This window comes from Parasteatoda tepidariorum, chromosome 10 (assembly GCF_043381705.1).
Source record: "Parasteatoda tepidariorum isolate YZ-2023 chromosome 10, CAS_Ptep_4.0, whole genome shotgun sequence".
Lineage (NCBI taxonomy): Eukaryota > Metazoa > Arthropoda > Arachnida > Araneae > Theridiidae > Parasteatoda > Parasteatoda tepidariorum.
Window position 1 is genome coordinate 57791358 of NC_092213.1, and position 14540 is coordinate 57805897.

The window sequence follows — 14540 nt, forward strand, 5'->3', positions numbered from 1 at the left end:
TAAAATAAAATAAAATAAAATAAAATAAAATAAAATAAAATAAAATAAAATAAAATAAAATAAAATAAAATAAAATAAAATAAAATAAAATAAAATAAAATAAAATAAAATAAAATAAAATAAAATAAAATAAAATAAAATAAAATAAAATAAAATAAAATAAAATAAAATAAAATAAAATAAAATAAAATAAAATAAAATAAAATAAAATAAAATAAAATAAAATAAAATAAAATAAAATAAAATAAAATAAAATAAAATAAAATAAAATAAAATAAAATAAAATAAAATAAAATAAAATAAAATAAAATAAAATAAAATAAAATAAAATAAAATAAAATAAAATAAAATAAAATAAAATAAAATAAAATAAAATAAAATAAAATAAAATAAAATAAAATAAAATAAAATAAAATAAAATAAAATAAAATAAAATAAAATAAAATTAAAAAAAAATTTATGAGCCGCGCTGGCTCAGGGGATAGAGCGTTCGCCTTCCAATGAGGTGAACTGGGTTCGAATCCCAGCGATGGCTGGTCGATACGAATTCCGCATTCGGATTACAGTGACCACAGTGCTGACGTGAAATATCCTCAGCGGTAGACGGATCATGGGTTAGAACTCCCTTGCCGTTAAGCTGACCGTGGGAGGTTCTCATGGTCTTCCTCTTCATGCAAATGCGGGTTAGTTCCATCAAAAAGTCCTCCACGAAGGCAAATTTCTCCCAATACTTGATACAGGAGTTCTCTTGTCTTCTGGATTGGGTTTAAAATTAAAACGCCACGGAGTTAAACATTAGTAGTCGTAAACCCGAAAATTGGGTCGGGTTTTCAACGACGGTTATAAAATAAAAATATTTTTGTTTCTTCCCTAATTAAATATTAATTTGAAAATCCCAATGTGTATATTTTTAAGTTTGACTAGGACTCTGATTAGAGGCGGTGGTTAAAGAGCACCTTAATCTTGATGAATGTCGAATTACATTGTGCATATATATGCATTGGTGTGTTATAAAGCATACAAAGCTCACTAAAATAAATAAGTACTCAATGAAAGAGTGAAGCAAGCTGCAATAGCGAAGTAATCAAGCGAGAGGAGAAGCGATCTCTAGGAGATGCGAAGTAATGTAGGAGAAGCGAGTGCAGTTGTAGTATACATGAGCTTACTTAACTTTAAAAACTTAATTTTAGGTCCGAATAAAATTTTAAATGCTCAATTATATTAAAATCAATAATAAAAAGAATAATTACTTATTTTTGCCGTCGCATTATATCAGTAGGGGAGAGTGGGGTCAATTGTAACAGGGTACGATTGTAACAGAGCAAAAATTTCGAGTGTCGGGCTCTAGATTTGGTTCCTAGGTGGCGCACAAGGTGTATTTAATAAATCTACATGTACACCCTGCATGTACACCTACAATCTACATCCCTGCTGGCAACCATTTTTATGTGCTTTTGAAATAGTTACATCACAAAAGATATTTTCACGCTGCATAAGTAAATTTTTTGGTATTAGAATATTATATTGTAACAAAGTAATTTTGCTTAAACAAATAAAAATTATTAACCGAATATGTAAGTGGGCACCTTAATTAACATTTCAATAAGAAAGAAGATTAGTTTTGTTAATTAACTAACATTGTTTTTAACAAATGAAGCTGAAACGGCGTCTTGGGGACGATTGTAACAATAAGTAAAAGAACGATTGTAACAGCTGAAAATAAATAATATGTTTACAAACCATTACTTAACTCTTTAAGAACCACCAATAGTTTCCTATATCATTTATATTATGTTGCATGTGCATTATTTTATTTGTCACCTTTCACAGCGTAAATTAAAATTTTTAACCCCTTAAAGTTAAAAGTTTAACCCTTAAGCTATATGCTCATTATTATTTTTACTCCTAAAATATCACTACTATTTTGATCAATAAAAAGTATATCACAACTATGATAACATGTATAATTAACTATGCTTTAGTTGAATTTATGAGCTGTTACAATTGACCCCGTAAGTGGGGACGATTGTAACAAGTGCACGACTGTCAAAAATTGTTAATAACTAATATAATAACATTTAAAATAAGGTATTTTTTTTTTCTAGTAGAGGATAGTCTACTTTACTCGTCTGTTAATTAATACTAATAATACATTGGATTTTTTGTTAGTTAAAAATAGTTAAGTAAAAAATGTTACAATTGACCCCACTCTCCCCTATTATTGTTATATTATTTATTCGAGGGTTTTCATTTTAAACCATAATGGTCGATAAACATAACTTTTGTTTCCGATAAATCTAATGGTTGATAATAGATTTGATCAATAATTACACAAAATCGTAAAGGACATCAAATGATACAATATCGTTATGAAATTTTTTTACAGAATTTTAAAGAAACGACAATAATATTACGTGATGGAATTAGATATTACGAGTTTATGAGTGATTTATAAAGGTCATCCGAAAAAACATCGATATTCTTTTTTCTTATTCGAATTACCGAGATAAAAAACTCCTTTCAAAAAAAAAAAAAAAAAACTTTGCAAATGTTTTGTAGCGCAATTTAAAGGTCACGCTTTTACAACCATGAAATAAATTCTCAAATTAAATGCAAAGGACTTTTTTTGATAATTGCTTTATTTTTCCAGAGCTATCGTAATTAAGTTAATTATTTAATAACAGCGCAGAAAACAAAATCGTCCTATAATTTCTATTGTTCGTAATCAATTTGGACAATTACACAAAATCGTAAAGGACACCAAATGATAAAATACCAACTTCAAGAAAACATATGATTGCTTTTCGTAGAATAATTATGATGGAAAGTGTAGTTATTCGCGTGAGAATTCAGAAATTTTCAAAATCATTTTTTGCCCTCATAAGAATGAAAATAATAAGTGAAGGCTTTTTTTTAATAATAATTTTGTTCAACCGTTAGTGCCTAAGTTTTGAAATTTCGGAAGCGGTTGTAAGGGGGAATTTTAGCCATCCCCCCCAAGCCATCGCTCAAAAATTAAAATTTCATGTATCAGGACAGACGCTTAAGAAATGAATTTTCCTCATCGGTTTAGTATTAGCCATTGTTCTAAATTAAACTGCCGACGATTTGTATCCTACTTCTTTTTTGTTTCATATATTTAAAAGACATTGCCAGAGGTTGTTTTCGGCTTACAGCTCTGTTTGATCAAAATATTTTAAGCGTCTTGAATAACTAACTATTTTTTATTCATTATGCAAAGGACTATCTAAGAACTATCTCGAATGATCTCTATTATTTACCTATAGCAATCAGTAGCTATGACGTAGAATTATTGTTTTTAAAATTATCTGCAACCACGTGTTTATTTTATTTATAGTTATGCTTTTGAAAGATTTATCTTTAAAAAAAATAATTTAAAACAAGCGGTAATTGAAATTTAAAAAATAAAAAGGTTGTGTACTGAAATGCAAAATTAATGAAGTTTTATGCATGGCATAGAGAGAGAGAGAGTCATTAGTAATTCCATATGTTTCCTAATTTGTTTCTTTAATCAAGGGAAAAATAGTTAATTCTCGATTACCTTTTTTTTTTAATTTTTTTTCTTCGTATTTGGTTAAATTATCTGGATAATTAGATTTTCTTAAGACAAAACAGTAATTATTTAAAATCGAAATGTTACTAGATTGTTACACCCCTGATTATAACACAGTAAAAAATAACTGTAAATTACACAGAAAAATAAGATTTTTAAGATAAATGATGATTACTTCCGTTTTTAATAGTTACCCACGTGCTGCAAAAAATTCCCTTCAATAGATTGAACTGTCAATTAAAATTTAAAAAAAAAAATTAAAAAAGATAGTTATTTTACGGTAAGCAAAACTGTTTTTGCCATACAGTTTTGCTTACCGTAAGATAATTTTATCTTTTTTTAAAAATAATTTTATGAAAATTTTCTATACTTGCTTTTATTTTTCAGAAATTATTTTAGGATTTTGAACATCATTTGAATAAAGCTTCCATACGTCTTCATTGTTGAACTTAAGATATAATTTTTCAGTTAAATTGCCAGACATTTTTATAACTGTTGGGCAATATAGTCTTAAACATTTTTACACTTATGTATGATTTCAATGAGTAAAACTTTCAATAGTAAGGGAATTAAAGATTTTCTTTCATAGTCAATACTGGTTTAAGGGACAGAGGGCTCGCGTCCCAGTCTGGTGACCCGGGTTCGAATCTCCATGTTGACCGTTCCTGCGAATTCTGCTCTCGGCTTGCATTGATCTTATTACTAACATTTATTTATAGAGTTTTTTTCTTAGAATAATAGAGTTTGTTTGTTAAAATAATGGTACTTATCTGCTTACAAAAGAGTTTGCCTTTAAATAACAGTATTTTTTTCTGTGAAATAAACGGTTTCGTAATGGCAAACCAACTGACAGTTTTTTTCAACTGTGTAGCATTGCAATTAATAATAATAATTGCATGCAAAACTGGAAAAAAAATTGGTACATTAATAATGTTTATTTATCCATTACCTAATCGTGACTATATTAACGAGAATTAAGAGCTGATTTACGACTGAGCTAGTTAGTAGAAAATTTATGGCAAATGCCATCTGATATAATTTAGTATATAATAATACTTGTAACTTCAGTAATAGTCAATCATAAACACTAATTATCACTTAGCAGTTAAAGATTTAAGATGTAATGCTGCAATTCGAAACGTTATTGGAATTAAATATCGAAATAATTAGTCATGCAACGATGAAAAAAACAGAGATATTTTGGCTAAAAAGAAATATATTTCCGATTTCCTCACGGATTAATATTAAGATCATGTCACATGTTAAATAACAGATAATTCAGCCATTACAAATTTCCACGCTATTTAGAAATAATTGCCACAGCTGCATCACAAGATTTTACACTCGTTAACCTTAACTTCGTGGGCCAACGATTTCTCGATCGCTGGTGAAGACAGTCACAACTTGGAGTGAAATAATTAGGTTCAAATTAGGGCTCTTAGAGACGAAGACAGGCCCTGGAGACACTCACTTAAAAAATGGACTACAGTAGAAATGAATCCGACGCGCTTCTCATCCATTTTCATCGCCCTAAGTGATAGGGTGGGACTACTTCAGATTTCTCAGCTACATCCTATAGGGCAATATGCATTCATTAAGGCTCTAATTTTATTTCTCAGACACACCCGACAAATCTGACCCCACATCGAACCCCCTTAAAGATAAAAAGCGAAGTTGTCGCCGCATCGCCACTTAAACAGCACCCGTTTATCATCATACGAATAGATGAATGATATAACTGGCGAAAAAAAAAGCATTAAATAGATGGTGAATGCGCCAACCATGGCGTGGAAAAGCATTTGATGACATTTGTTGAATCGCAAATTGCCTTTCTGGAATAAGGCCCCTGGTTAGGGGTATGGCATGCTCAACATAAAAAGATCATCGGGAGTTATTAGTGGCTTTGAAGACAAGATTGGTTTCAAACGATGGGGAGTTTAATACATTCTGTGGTAATTTCAGATGAAATTTCAAACTATTCATAACATGACGGTGCCGTAATTATAAAGGATATTAAAGAGAGGCAATATTCTATTTCTCGGCAATCAGGGGAACGGTATGATATTAATATGCCGTACCATCTCTCGGAATTATATTAATAACTAAAACTTGATTTATTTTAACGAGGATTCGTCGAAATTTATGCCATTTCATTATCTGAAGAAAACTGATATATTTGATGCTGTGTTCTAGAAACTATGCAAGCGAGTCGTACAAAATTTTCTTTCATCATCCTGTGTAGTGTAGTGGTGTAAATCTTTTGAAAAGTTGCGCGAATTGAAAGAATAATAATGTCCTTTTTTGATACTCAGTCGAAATTCGTGAGGAAAAAATCTACTCAAACGCTACTGAATACAATAGTACCAGGAAGCTCCACTGTAATCCACATTTACCTAAAACACCCTTTTTTTAGCATCTTTAAGAACTTATCATAAATTTGATGATTCGATATTGAAAACAAAAAAGAAGAAAGAAACTGCAAATTCGAAAGCCAAATAAACTGCTGAAGTATTGACTGTTGCGTAGTGATTTATAATTCAATGTTTTAACTGTATGTTTCAATTTCAATAATTAAATGTTTTGATTTCCTTTTTGGTGACTAGATTGAATTGAATTGAATGTAGGATGATTTAACAGCACTGTATCAAAAAAAAAATTTAGTTTTAAAACGGGAAAGTAAAGTACTGATAGAACCATCAAAAATGTTTATGAACAATAAAACCTAAGTTTATACTTTTGTTTCATTAATTATATAATTTTTTATGTCTCCACCCATGAAGGCCACCATGGTCCGGTCGATTAGGTCTCACCATTCCACTTTGCCCAAAAAGATTTGCCACCCTTGATCTACCACCCTGACGCAAAGAATATAGAGTATATACCCCTCTCTCAAAGAATATATACCCTTTTATATTCTTTGTAGGAGGTTCGAACTCTAACTCTTGCTGTTAAATTTATACTCGCGTTTTCAATTGTTTTTGTAATTGACATTCATCTTATAACTTGCAAACAGAATTCTCTTATTATTCTTGACTGAATTGGATATTCACATATATTTTTATAGAACTAAAACATTCAATAGAAATGTAAACGTTCTTTTTTTGTCAACGATTATCAGCGTGGGTTACGCAGCAGTTCAGTTGAAGTTAAGGAATTTTAGTGCATTGCAGAGTTTCATGGAACAAAAGCAGATTGTATCTAGTCCTTATCTGCAGCTTAATTTGTTCATGCGTTCTTAAGGTAATAGCAAAACTGAACAGATCTATAATCTATGTGGAATTCAAAAAAGACGAAAATGTAAGGATCACTAGAATATTTACTTAAGTTTAGCTGTTTATTTAATTGCCCTTTTCTTATACTTAAAGTAGAGAATTAAGATGAAATGCATTTTCAGTTCTACTCTGTTTCTGTAACATCTTTTTGGGTGGACGATATTCACCTTCTTTTCATGTTTCTTGTCCAACTGTAGGAAATGGCCCAATTAAAGGGTTTAAGATAACTTTTGACCAACTGGGTTCAATGCGTGGGTGGACCGTTTGAACACCCCTTTTTAATTAAGGCTTAGTTAAAAATATTTCAGTTTTGATTGGATTTTTATTCTTAATCTGAAATGATTAGGATTTTGAAAGGGTGGATTTTTGAAGTACAGTAAAGTGTGATTCCTGGGGTGTATGAAATAATAAAATAGACTAAGAGGTAGTAAATTAAAAAAAAGGAAAGAAAAAGGAATTCCATAAGATGTTCTCCAAAGATATGGTAATTGCATATTTTCCTTTTAAATTTCTTTGTATGTTCTCTCTTTAAAAATTAGAATTCATTTTTTTGTGTACAAGCAATATGATTTTAAAGCCTTCACTTTTCATTTGAGATCTGTTGAAATTTAAACAAAATGTATGATTTTTTGTAATTTTCTGAATTATAATCTTGTTCGTAGTTTTTTTATTTGGACCACTTGCAATTTATTCACGGCCGGCTAACGCAACATAATAAATAAAAACATGAAGCAAAATTAAGTTATGTGTGAGAAATCAATCAAGTTTGTTTTGTTAACAAGTAAAAAAAAAAATTATGAAAGGAAAACTGTTACTTCAATAAATAAACAAGATTGGTTAATTAAATAGCTGCATTCAATATTTTTTTTTATTCACTTTGATTGAGGCCGCGTGAAATCCAAACCATATTTCGTACTCAACAAAGCTTTCAGTTCAACAAAATCAAAGTGATCTGAATGTATAAAATGATACCTGAAGTTAGTTTTGGTGACCTAAATTCAACGAAGTTAGTTAACCTAAAAGGAGCAAATAAAAAACAAAAAGTTAAACCTAATTTCAAATATTAAATTTATTTTTTAGGTCCGTATATGTGCAAAAATTATTCAAATATTCTTCCATAGATAAGACATTTTCCCTCAATTTAGTTTTTTAGTACATAGCTTTTTTTTATTTCAGTTAGTACATATTACCAAAAATAATTAAGCATCATTAACATCAGTATTAGTTTATTGATTTTTAATGCTCTCTTGTCGAATTAGTACCATTTTTCAATTAGCTCTCTTTTTTAGTACATGGCTTATTTTTTACCAAAAATTGTAACTATTACCAAAATTAATTATTATTCACGTCAATAGCAATATTGACGTTTTATTACTTTCTTTTCAACTAAATAGTACTATTTTTCCCTCGATTTTGCTTTTCAGTTTTTTTTTTTCATTTAAATTATCGTAGATTTTAAATAATTTAGTTTTATAAAAACTCGTTTTAAAAGCATAACTATAAACAAAATAAGCATATGGTTTCAGATAACCTTAAAAATATTAATCAGGCATCGTAGTATGCTTATGCTAGCACGATCACGTTGATATATCAGATAACCTCCTCAGATAACGCATACAAAATAAATAAGTATTGTAGAACACGCTATAAGCATCTTTTTTTTATCAGAGCTATAAGCTAACAAACGCCACTGGCATTATCTTTAAAATATTTTAACACGCTGAATCGTCTATAGGTCTGGTTTCTTAGGACAAGCGCCTTATCTGGGCGTCAGCGTGACGTCAACGTCCCGCTGACGCCAACAAAATACTGGTTTGTTAGCTCAAGGCCGGTTTCTTAGAACTAGCGCCTTATCTGGGCGTCAGCGGAAAGTTAACGTAGAGCTGACGCCAAAAAAANAACGTGATAAATTAATGTCTGATATTTACAGGCTCTCGCTAGACGGCGTACTCGAGCGTTGCGATCGCGAATAAGCATATGGTTTCAGATAACCTTAAAAATATTAATCAGGCAACGTAGTATGCTTATGCTAGCACGATCACGTTGATATATCAGATAACCTCCTGGCATAACGCATATAAAATAAATAAGTATTGTAGAACACGCTATAAGCATCTTTTTTTTTTATCAGAGCTATAAGCTAACAAACGCCACTGGCATTATCTTTAAAATATTTTAACAAGCTGAATCGTCTATGACTTATTTTGAAACAATAGTTTCTGCTAAACCAATGAGAAAATTCTATTTCTTAAATGCCTATTAATTTAAAAATTTGATTAAAAAAAATCAAAATTCGGGCATTGTAAAAATTTAGCAATTGTACTCATTCAGCTTCATATTTAACTTCGTGTTTTAGAATCTACCGTTTACCCGCAATTACCGTATACAGACACACATACACGAGCAAATTCTTTCTTTTTTTTTTAATCAGATGTTAAGATATCCTTCATAAAATATTTCCCAAGCTCCGAATATCTTACTTCTTAAAAAAATATGATATCATAGTGAAATTAACAGTAATACAACATTAATAGTGAAACTAACATTAAAGTTTTAGTGTATTATTAAGTCATTCCCTTTAAGTAATTTTTAGCTGGACGCATGGGGCTGTTGCCCCCTTCCTTTCGACACACCGCTGGCACACAGACTAACATATGGCTCAAAAATTCTAATAGAATGTCTAATATAAATCAAAACATCTGGCTACATCATTTACAACTGCCAACCAAAAACTAAAATTCCATAACGCACATTTTTTCCTCTACAAGTAAGAGACACATTACCATCCTAAAATGGCCTCCGGCATTGCTGAAAGTCATAATTGTTTTCAATCAGCTGAAACGCTGTCATAAACTCTCTCTTCACGCCAATTTATCATAACCTCGCCAAAAAACGAGATAAAAAATAAATAAAAATAAAAATTTAAAAAAAAAAAGCATCTCCACCCTAATTAAACTTGGATGTTATTTCATACTAAAAAACAAGCGGAACCTACGCTCGCGTTCCACGATTCTGTGATTTTTAACGCGCCTAACAAGAATCATACAAAATTAGAGATAATAAAGAGAATGAACTGTCAGTCACGTAGAGGAAGAACATGATCGCACCATTTCATTCGGTCAACAGCCACAAGTGTCGCCTCGACCGGACGCGTTCCAAAGAAAGAATGGTCCCACCATTTTTGAACGGACGGACAAACGCGGTCAAATGCTTCTGTCAATGAGAAATGGCGGAAGGTCGAATCTTTTTATTTTTTTGTTTATCAGTAGGTATTATTTGGGCGTTCACGCGTTTCGCGCGCCGCACGTGGCTGGTTTCGGAAACAGGAAATGATGGCTCACAGAAGACATAAATCGCCAGAGGGGAAAATTAAATGAATGCGAAAATAAAACTCAAGCTAATTTATGCCAACCGACACCAGGTTTTGATTCATGGAAATTATTATTTGCGGAAAACGAAATGACATGGACTGCGATTGAATCGAATTTCTACATATATCATTTGGGAATGAATGATAGCGTATCGCAAGTATTTCGGACGCTATCAATTCTATACCCATCATCGCCTTGTTGTGATTTAAATATATCTAAAATGAACAAGATGGTGTTTTTTTTATAGACCCTGGAGGGTATAAGGTGTGGTTTTCTTAGAATGAGAAAGAATCTGGAATATGAAAACAGAAATTCTAACAATGGATTAAAGTTTTGTGGGAAAGGCTCTATTAATTTTATTAAATAAACAGTCAATTTCTGACTATTAATCAAGAAGAAACTAAATTTTTGGCTATAGCACAGAGAAACTATGACCTATCTTCCTTTCGAATTAATAATTTTGCCTTTGAGCTTCTTCAGCAATTTAAAGACCTTGAATCTTTTATTAGTAATACTAATGATATGAAACTGAAAATAAACAATAGGTTACTTATGGCTAATAAAGGTTGAGAAACCAATTCAAATTTACTAATGTTAAAATAAATATTAACTTATATAAAACCTTAATTAGACTGATTACTTAGTATGGCAGCGAATGCTGGCTACTAAATAAGTCTTGAAAAGATAGGCTGCTGATTTTTGAGAGAAAAGGCTTAGAAAAATCAAAGTTTTTAGGTGGAATTTTCTTTTATTACTAGATCTTACGAAATAATTTTTATAAAATTCAAACCTCTATTAATTATTCTTTCCAATTTTTCCACTGAAGTTCTGAGAAAGACATCTCACTGCTATAGACTTTCTTCTTATACTTGTATTTTTTTTTTTTTTNTTTTTTTTTTTTTTTTTTTTTTTTTTTTTTTTTTTTTTTTTTTTTTTTTTTTTTTTTTTTTTTTTGATCAAATACACGTTTAGCAAATTGAATCACATATTTTTTTAATACATTTTCTCTAGTTTTTAGATATGTCATTGGAAAATATCTATCTTAAATTTAAAAAAAGAAAAGAAATTAGTGTGAAAATTTAGATTTTCTTCAGGTTTTTAGAGCAAAAAACTTGAAAATGCAACTAATGTATGCTTTGTTTCGACTAAGGCCTTTAATATCTTATGCATATTCCTGAATAAGACTTCCTTAGGGATGCATAATTTAAGAAAAGACGTCGTTTCTATGTTTGGTATCGATATAATTTTAATGATTATGTTGGATCTCATCAAAGTAAGTCAGACCATAACGATCGTATCACACTCATTTATTCCTTTGTTGTTGTTGTCGTCGTCGGACATTAAGACAGTAGGGATGCGATTGTTCTTGTCTTACAGTGGTGCCATCTATGGCCAAGAATTCGGCTTCTGTCACATCTATATGTCAAGCCAGTTTATAGGGCTGACACAATCAAACATCCACAAATCGTGATTTTGACTTGAACCAGAGAACGACCAATATTCGATTCGAACTCCCATTCTCACAAACCTGGCATTTTCTTCCTATGAAATAAATAAATATCAATTAAAAAAAAAAACATAATATAAAGTTGATATTATAAAGTTGATACCTTATAGTTGTTTTTCCTTGAATGCCAAAACTGATACAGTTACAATACCAGCATATTCTGTTTAAAATTTAATTTTGGCTACGTTGAAAATAAAAATGCTGTTGTAATTTGAAAAAAAAAATTCATAAGTTATATTAAACTTTTATAACAAAATTGGATGAGGTCTATAAATGTTAGTTTTGTGATAACCAATTTTAATATTTATTAATACTATACAGTGGTTTAAAAGTCTTAAAATAATATCATTTTATTACGTGTAATAAAATGATATTATTTTAAGATTTTTAATTTTTTTGTGTCAATTTCACAAGCATAAAATACCTTAGAAGCCAAGTTTAAAAATAAATAAATAAAACTTCAATGACACATTAACACTATTATTTGATATCACGTCATTAAAAATGTCGTTTGCGTAACAATATTTTTAAAATAAGTTAAATTCGTAAAAATTTTGTTCAAAAGTTATATTGGCAACAAATGTTGCATGAAACAATTTCAAAATGTTTAATCTTAACTGCCAATTTTAAATGTAAGCTTTTTTTAAATTTATCTTTTTGAAATTTTAATTTTTTTTAAATTAACGCTATTATTTGATTTCACGTCATTAGAAATGTGTTTTGCATATAATTGGAGTGATTCAGTCATTTTCACGGCAATTATTTCTGTAAAAATTAATGCGTATTAGATTTTTTGTTCCACAACCACAAAAGTACCAGAAATTTTTGACCGTAATTTAAATCGGAATTTTTAAGTGTGTGACAGTTTATTATTTTGCGCATTTCTTCGTGGAAAAAACGACTCATATCAAATTAATGAGAATTAGGATACCGTCATGGCACTTTTCAAGTGCTGCTATTCAGTATTATATTTTTTTCACGTTAAAAATTTGTAGAATTTGAACATAGAAGTCTGCTCTATTACTACAAAATTTTTTTAGAATTTTAGAACAATCACAGAGTGTGTTTTCTTTATCCAATGTCAACAACTTTCCGAGAACGTCGGACGTCGAAAAGTGTGCGTGGAAACTTTAGCTGTGAAATGCAAAGACGTTGATATAACAATTGTCGTAAGTGCAAAATTTTTTATTTATGTATTAATAAACAATTATATCATGTTAGCGTTAAAAAAATTTGAAAATTAATAACAAATAAACGGAAAATGAAAAAGAAAATGCACTGTGGGGCTACTTTGTGCAAAGTTTTATTCGTCTTTTTTTCGACAGAAAAATTGTCAGACGTTATAAAAAAAAAAATACCTGGAACGAGAAACTACCGTGATTACCCTTTAGAAAAGCTGCAACAATGTTTGCAAGCAGTTGCTGGTGGTATGTCGATTAGTCGATTACAGAAGCTTCTCGGAAGTACAAAACCCACAGAAATACTATCTCTAATAAAATTCACTAGAAACACGTGAAACGTGCTGATAAACTATTATTTTTCTTCTACAAAGATTTTTCTAATGAATTAATCATATTTTATAGGATATCAGGTGATTTTGACAGAAACTGAAGAGCAAGTTCTGTCATGTTCATTCAAACATGTTATGTTCAAATTTATCAATATTATAAATGTTAATGAATATGTAATAACTATTATTTTTCAAATTTCATCCATTTCGATGTGCAAAAATGTAAATGGTTTCCTTTTGTTTAAACTCAAATGTTTTGAAATAAACATTCTTTTTAAGAAAAAATTCTTTATAAAAAATGGTTTTTTAACTCTGAAAATTATTTTCAAACTAATATCTTTACATATCTTGATGGTTTTTTTATTAAAAATGTCAAGAATTAACTTTAAAAAAAATTTTATATCAATATTTTACTAAAAACATGATTATTAAACTGAATTCCTATCGCTGCTCAAAGTAGCCCCACTTGGGGGCTACTTTGTGCAAGGTATGTTTTGACTTATTATTTGTAAATATTACATACAAATAATGCAAATATTAATCAAATTCATTCGTCTGAGTCCAGTTATGAATATAATATCGATAAATTTTACTAAAGTTTGAATTAACATAGTTTTTTTACATGTCAAAGTTCAAAAACTGCAAAATCCTGCACAAAATAGCCCCACATGACGGTGGTTTAATAGTACAACAGCCATAATTGGTTAAGCGGCATCGAACTATCAAACTTTATGATAACAAAATGAAAGGATGCTATAAGTTTTATTGAAAAATACAGTAAAATCGAAAGAATATCTGTAGAATCCGTATCACACCATGAAATCGAACTAATTCTATTTAAAAATTTTAAAAAAAAAGCCATCATGAACTGTGTTGAATTTTTATAATTTAGAATTTATAAAATGCTAAAACCGATCCGATTACTTCCGGTTTAAAAAAAAAAGTCGGATGCAAATGCATCACACAATTAACTTATGTTCTCTTAATCAAAATACGGCATAACACGTATTTGTTACGCTTTTACAAGTTTTTATTTTTTATTTTTTTCTAAGTAACAACGTCCCTTCTATGGCTACGGTTGAACTACAATGAAATGATATGCTTCAAGTATAAGAAGATAGGAAGCTATATAACTTCTTCCGTAGTATTTCTTTTTCCTTGTGATTTGATTTGTTTTCGTAGGGATTAAAAAAACTGGTACGAAATGAATTCTAATTCATCTTTATATGTTCTTAAGAGGAAATTATTACCCACGAAACATAAAACATAAGTTAAATAGAGGGTATCAGTCTAGAATATTTTTTTT